An 8,028-nucleotide genomic window follows, 5' to 3' on the forward strand; every position below is an offset into this window, starting at 1 on the left:
AGTTCATCCTCTCAAGAAAAGAATTATCTCCACCACAATAACTTCCACCGGCAAGTACCATCATACCAATCGCCCATTTTTTTTTCAAATTATGTATCCGACACACTAGACCGTCTAATCTGATTCGGGGTCAGTGTATCACCCATTTTTGTAACTTGGCTTATTGTTTAACAATATCATACATCACGCCGTCAACCCACAATGTATTATCGGACCATTGTGAATATAAAGTTTTTGGTATCATGTATTACGTTTATCGAATAACTAGCGGCCAGACAGAGCGTGTTCTGCACTTGTATGTGTCTATTATGCAAACTTATGTAAACAAAAATGTTTTATGTAATGGTGAGTTTGTTAACAAAAGATTTTTGCTGCTAAAAAAAAAAACATGTCTTATGTTATGGTGAATTTGTTAATAAAAGTTTTTTGTTGCTAAAAAAAAAATCAAAAGTATTGTTGGTATTATGAAAAATCTACACTAAATTTTTTTGTATTTTCTTTGTATATAAGTATAGATAATAGCCTCGTTAAAGTTACTATTAAATTTATCTTTTTTTTTTTTTAAAAGCAATGTGTATAAGAGTATTATTGTAGTTTTAGTGGTAATTATATTTCTCAAGTTTATGAGATTGACCTTTTGTTAAAAAAAATGTAGCATATATCTTTGTGTACTTAGTTTGATGGATGTAAACTACATCAAAATACCGATTGATTTGGATTCCAAGAAAGAATTTGAGTCCTCCCATCATTCTCATATTAAATTCCTTCTACATCAACTTTGAATATTCTTGTCAAAGCTTAGCATTAGTGGATTTAAAAATAATATCATTTACATAAACTTGTACTATCAGAATTTCATTCTTACGTGACATTCTAAAAATAGTTGTGTCCACTTTGTCTCTTTCAATACCATTTTCATGAAGGAAATTACTTATCCTATCATACCAAGTTCTAGAAACTTGTTTTAGAGCATAATGTGACTAGAGATTTCTTCAGTTTATAAAATATATTCTGGATACTTAGTATCCTCAAAGTTTTAGGTGGTTGTTTAATATATAATCCTCTTCAGCAATAAAACCATTTAAAAATGCACTTTTAACGTACATTTGATATAAAATAACAATATGATTAACAAGACTGAGCGGTCCAAATAATAATAACTTCAGAATCAGTACAAATGACAAGATAAAAAAAAAACACACCAAGATTGTTTACCGGTATACGGTCCAAATTCACCTACGTTTGAGGGAGAAAGTAGTTCTCTAATCCACTATTAATGAGTCGTTTCAAGAGTACAAGAACATGGTTTCAAGAGCTCCACAAGTTCAAACCATATTTAATTTTCTACCTTTTCCTCTTTGAGAGAGTTAAAAAAGTGACCAAAGAAATTATCATCAATTGCTCACAAGATCAGGATCCCCAATTTCTCTCATTTACCCTCTTAATACCTCACTTGATAATCAAACAGTTTTAAGAAGTTGAGTTAGACCCAAATTTTAAGAGACAAGACGTGCACATTTTGAGACTTAAAGGACCTAATTGAAAAAAAATAAAAAAAACCTATTTGACAATTTGGGATAACATATAGGACTAGTGTAATTTTGTCTAATAAAATATAAGCTTAATTGCACTTTTGATTGACCAATTTTATCAAACTTACAAAAGTAATTCCTCCATTTTTATAAATCAATCTTTTTGATACATAGTTATCAAATTTTTATAATTTTTTGGTGAGATTTACATTACTCCTCGAAGAATTCGAGATATTTATCCAACCATCAATGAGAAGTACTACATTACATATAATCTTAATCCTAACTCTAAAATCCAACCCAAAAAAAGTACTCGACCTTTTAACCTTTGATTTCCTAAAAACATTTTTGGTTCGTCTCTAGTTCTATTTTTGTGTCAAAAAAATGCAGGACTTTTATACTAGATTTATGGTAGCCCCTAGCGGTCAACACCACCAGCCAGGTGGAAATTCAAATTTCTCGGGGAAAACTCTGTTGATTTAAAATGCAATAAATAATTTAGAGATTATTCTTTAAATTTATTTTATTTTAAAAAAAAAACCATAAATTAAGGTCGAAAAAATATTTAAGTTAAAAACAGTTTATGAAGATAAAAATTTTGTTAGTGAGAATTTTGTTAAAGTAAACCGAATATCCTCTGCATACTAATCTTTCGAGTCTTGTAGGGTCTAAATAAGCGGCAAACTCTCTCCAAGAGTTTTAATGCAGCTGCATTGCCAAACCAGAGATCAAACTCAAAACTTTAATTAAGCTAGGAGAAACCCGTGTCATCTCATCTAAACACTTTTGAGTAATGAGATTTTTTTTTATCTAATCTAAAGTACAAAACCACCCCTGCTCTTTTTTTTGTCGAGTTTATTTTCTTATTTTTCTAAACATCTCAAATATTTTTGGGTTGGGCCAACAATGAAATAAACGAGTTTATGAAGTGTGAAGATATGTCACTTGTCACATATCCGATTCGTTAGAATTAGAAAGATAATAAAGATTTAAAAAAATGCAGAATTTGTTGAGAGTGGGATTTGAACCCACGCCCTTTCGGACCAGAACCTTAATCTGGCGCCTTAGACCAACTCGGCCATCTCAACCTTGTGTTGTTTTAGCTCGTCTAATGGTTCTAATAGTCTGGTCATTTGGGAAAATAAGTATAATACTTTATCCGGTCCAATATATAAGAGAAAATTTACTTTTTAGATTCATTAATAATCTAATCCATAATATGGTCTAGATATATTAAATTTTTAATGAATCTAAAAACTAAACTTTCTCTTATATATATAGGACCGGAGGGAATAATAATTTTAAACTTAATTAAAGTCAAAATAATATGTGTTGTCAATATAGTATAATTATTTGTGTATATATTTTATTTATTTGACCCATTAAATATAACATAGTATATTTAAATAGTTTACTAATTGTACTCAAATAACTTTTCAAATAATATTCAGAAATTATTCCATAATGTGGCATGCTATGAAAGTCTCCTCTAAAATTTATTGTTACACTTACTATCATGTAAAGGTTGAACCATTGAAAGCATACAAACAAAATTTAAAGCTTACATTTGAAGCATACAACATCATTTAAAGCATTTGGAGCATAGGAATTAATTTAAAGTAAAATTTTTGCAAGTGTAAAAACAAAAGAAACAATTTAATGTAAAGAAGATAAAGATAGAGCGTGGAACCTTTGAACCTCTAAAATGAAGGAGAAAACTTGAAGGGATGCCTTTTTTTTTTAATGGCACTTGAAGATATGGCTATTTTTTGCTTAAGATGTCTGTTTTTTCTTAGAGTTACTCATAATGTAAGTGTACTTTAATGAATTAATTAAATGATCAAGTAGTGAAATAATTAAACACAAAAAATATCAAACGTGGCGGTCAAAGGGAGAAGGGCAATATAGTCATAACCACATCATATTTCTTTCTTAAATTGTATAGGAGATGCCATGTCGTAGAGAAGATAAAGCGTCAAAAACGTGATGGAAAGAGTCACAAGGATTAAGGCACATAATTTACCTCTTTATTTACGGATTCAAATCTTTTTTTCATTCTTCTCTAGGACAAGAACTAGAACCTCCAATGGTACATTTAACTCGTCACCATTTACAATGTTTTGGTAATAGTTTCTCACAAAACATACTAAATTACAATGATTCATAATGGACATTTAGTTTACAAAAGAACATGACTCTAATACAACTTTATAAAGGCTTTGTCTAAAATGAAACAGCAAGATAAGTATTGCATGGTACACAACATTTCTTAATCATTTGATTTAGAGGTGTACCAAATTTTATTGTAGGTCATCAGCACTAAATTTTTTTTCTTTCATAGACCTCCGATGTCTACTTGGCTTGCACCAATTATCTTTCATTATCATTTCTCCAAGATTTATTTTCTCAGAATGAGACTCGAAGAATGGCGGTGAAGAGGTTGATTTGTCACTATCCTCGCAAGACTTTGATGCTAATGACCATTAATTTTTTTTAAATAACTCCGTTCATCTTGTTTTCATTGATACCATAATAAACAATTTAATTTTTGAATAACAGAGTGTAAACGATGGCAGATGGATCCGATTATAGTAGGCAAAGAAAAATGGAGGTGGTTAAGATAAATTTCCGGCGCGGCGGACACGATTCTTGACACGGTGGTCAATAACAAAAATACTCCGACTATAAAATAAATTTAGGGGTTCTGTTGCGGATGTAAATGGGAAGGAAATGGTCGGTCTGATTTCTCCATATATGACCCACGGTGGCCGGAAAATAAGAGAGAAGTTGGAGGTGGAGGTTTCAAAATCATCTCTCTGATCTGGAATTAATGTAAGGTAGTTGAGAGGAAGAAAAAAGGAATTAAGTGTTGATGATGTCACGGCCAATCGACGACGGTAGGATGCAGGTAGCTGGCCGTCGGGATCGATGGTGAAAAGGGAGGAAGAAGAAAGGACTGCAAATAGAGGAGAGAGAACTGATTTTTTTTTAAATGGAAATTAGAGAACAAAAAATTTAATTATAAAGTACAGACAATATATTGTTGAATATCTTGATCCAACGGATGTAACAAGTGTTGCATGGTGCAAGACTTAGATGTCTTGTGTATAAAGGAATGAATAAAGTTGTATATTGCATTACGTTTAAGGGTTTACAAGAGGTGTATATATACACAAGTATAGTAACCTAATTGGAGTAAATTAAGGAACAAATATCTCCAACAATTAAGGTGATTGACTCTATAGACTTTATACAAATCCTAAAATAATAATGATAATAATTAAATACTAATTATGATTGATATCCTCCCGCAAGTTGGGCGACCTGGAAGAAAGATGCAACTTGGATAGTAGAAACTCGAACCGAGGGCGAAGCAGAGGCTTGGTGAGAATGTCAGCAAGCTGGTCGTTGGTAGAGACGAAGGAAACACGAAAACGGCCACGTTGAACGTTTTCACGGACAAAGTGATAAGCTAAGGCTATGTGCTTCATTCTGGAGTGGAAGACAGGATTAGCACTCAGATGTGTAGCACCAAGATTGTCGCAGTAGATGACAGGACCAGCTGTAGGAGTGTGACCAAGTTCAGTGAACAAAGAGAGTACCCAAAGGAGTTCACTGGCCGTGTCGGCCAAGGCTTTATACTCAGCTTCAGTAGATGATCGAGCAACCGAGCGTTGCTTGCGGGAACTCCAAGAGATGGGGGTGTCGCCAAGATAGAGCAGGTAACCAGTGGTAGAAATATAATCATCTTTGTCACCCGCCCAGTCCGCATCTGAGTACGCATGAAAGGTCAGGGGAGCAGTCGCGGAGATGAAAATGCCTTTGTCGCAAGAGCCGGCCAGATAGCGAAGTAGGCGCTTGAGAGCCAACCAGTGCATGGTGCTCGGGTTCTGCATGAACTGAGCAAGTTTGTTGGTCGCGAAGGCAATGTCTGGTCGAGTAAGACTCAAGTATTGGAGACTTCCAACTAGTGCTCGGTATTCAGTCGGGGAGGGCAAGGGATCACCAGAGTTTTTGAGCAGCGGAGGAGTTGCAGTTATTGGAGTGGACGCTGGTTTAGCTTCTGTCATGCCCGACTTTTGAAGGAGATCAGTGATGTATTTCCGTTGTGAAAGAAACATGCCCGCAGTGGAAGGAATGACTTCAACACCCAGGAAATAATTGAGATAGCCAAGATCTTTCAGTGAGAAACGGGCAGCAAGTGTAGCAATGAGACGAGACAATTCTGTCGAGGAGCTCCCCGTAACAATGATGTCGTCGACATAGATGAGCAAGTATAGTGTCGCGCGTGGTGTCCGCTGAATGAACAAGGAAGCATCGGCGGTGGAATTGACGAAGCCAATGGAGAGCAGGAATACACGAAGTTCCATATACCAAGCGCGAGGAGCTTGCTTTAACCCGTAGAGCGCCTTCTTTAGGCGACAAACATGATCAGGGAAGCTTTTGTTAACAAAGCCAGGTGGTTGAGCCATGTAGACCTCCTCGTTGAGCGTCCCTTGAAGAAAGGCATTGTTAACATCAAGCTGGCGGACGGACCATCCTTGTCGAACTGCCAAGGCGAGGATGATCCGAATTGTCACTGGTTTGACGACGGGGCTAAATGTTTCTGTGTAGTCACAACCAGGGCGTTGATGGAAACCCTTAGCGACCAATCGAGCCTTGTACCTATCAATGGACCCATCTGGATTTCTCTTGATGCGAAAGACCCACTTACAACCAACCAAATTTGGAGCAGAGGAACGACCAACGAGTTCCCAGGTGTTGTTGCGATGTAGGGCATCAAATTCAGCCAACATGGCGGAACGCCAGTCCGGATCACGAAGGGCTTGGGTAATAGTACTAGGTTCCATCGGGGATGAGGGACGGACATGGAGGTTGAGTTTGTGGATGGGTTTGACGATGTTGTTTTTGGACCGGGTGATGATCCCACCGCCATGGGGTTCAGTGGTCGTTGTGGGGGGAGAGATCGTTTGTGGTTGTGGGAGCAATGTTGGCTGTAGGGAGGAAGAGGGGTCATTACTGGTCGTTTCATTGCTCGTTGTATTTGAGGACGAGGATTGGGATGTGGTCGGGGAGGAAATGCCAGACGGGGAGGGAGGCTCAACAAGTGAGATATCCGGGGATGTGGGATCGGTGCTCGCAGTAGGTGGAGCGATGGTCGGCAAGACGGGCAGTTGGAGGGGACCAGTCTGTGAGGTCGTGGACGTGATCGGTTGGGCCACCAGTGAACGGAAGGGGAATTCAGTTTCGACGAACTTGACATGGCGAGAGGTGTAAATCCGTCCAGTTGAAGGATCGAGGCATAGATATGCATGTTGATCAGCTGAGTAACCTACAAAAACACACATAGTAGACTTTGGAGCAAGTTTATGGTTAGCATAAGGTTTAATCCAGGGAAAACACAAACATCCAAAACATTTTAATTTATGATAATCCGGACTAATGTGTATGAGTTTAGAGTAAGGTGATTGGTGCCCGAGGATTGGGGTAGGGAGACGGTTAATGAGGTAGGCTGCAGTGGTCATGGCGTGAGGCCAGTAGGTGAGGGGAAGGCCAGCGTGGTGAAGGAGGGAGAGACCGGTTTCGGCAATGTGCCGATTCCGCCGTTCAGAGATGCCATTGTGTTCGGGTGTATGAGGGGGAGTGGTGTGGTGACTTATGCCATGAGTACTTAGAAAGGAACGAAGACCAATGTATTCGCCACCATTGTCAGTGTATAGGACTTTTATTTTGTGTTGGTAGAAGTTTTCAACTAGTGTTTTAAATTTGGGAAAAATAGATTGCACATCAGATTTTAGTTTCATGGGATATAGCCATATATAGCGAGTATAATGATCAACAAACAAACAATAGTAACGAAGACCATCAATAGATAAAACAGGGGAAGTCCATACATCAGAAAAAATTATTTCTAATGGATAAGTAGATGTAAGCGTAGATTCATGAAAAGGAAGTTTATGACTTTTATTAATTTGGCATGAATTACAATCTGATTGCGGAAATTTATTTGAACCTAAAGAAAAATGATGTTGAATAAATTTAAAGATGGAAGTTGAAGGGTGTCCAAGCTTGTGATGCCAGGAAGCAGAGGATTCCACTTGGACGGTGTGGGCGGAAGGTGAGGTCGTGGGCAACAGATAAAGTCCATTCACACAAGAGCCTTTATGGGTTGTTTGGCGTGTCTGCAAGTTCATGACATAAAAAGAGTTTGGTAAGAAAACAACGGCAGAGTTAGTTTGTTTGGTGAGTTGAGAAACAGAAATGATTTGTTGTTTCATGGAGGGAACATAAAGAGCATTAGACAAGGATAAATCATTAATTAAAAGTGTTCCAGAGTGAGAGATGTTTAAACCTGAACCATTCCCCATGAAGAGGGAGTCGGGGCCAGTGTATGGATGGTGAAGTGCCAGATTTGTAAGGTCGTTGGTCACATGATGTGTTGCTCCACTGTCGAGCAGAAAACCAGGCGAGGATGTGCCAGCAGTAGCGGTGTGGG

At 37.5% G+C, this 8,028-nt stretch overlaps 1 non-coding gene across 1 annotated transcript; it reads right to left on the reverse strand.

The window, feature by feature from the left end:
* Window positions 1-2,539: 2,539 nt before the first annotated feature.
* Window positions 2,540-2,620, reverse strand: TRNAL-AAG. The gene has a single exon. It is a non-coding gene; the product is annotated as a tRNA-Leu (tRNA).
* Between the last annotated feature and the right edge of the window lie 5,408 nt (window positions 2,621-8,028).

The sequence above is a fragment of the Trifolium pratense genome, linkage group LG4, assembly GCF_020283565.1.
Source record: "Trifolium pratense cultivar HEN17-A07 linkage group LG4, ARS_RC_1.1, whole genome shotgun sequence".
Taxonomy (NCBI): domain Eukaryota; kingdom Viridiplantae; phylum Streptophyta; class Magnoliopsida; order Fabales; family Fabaceae; genus Trifolium; species Trifolium pratense.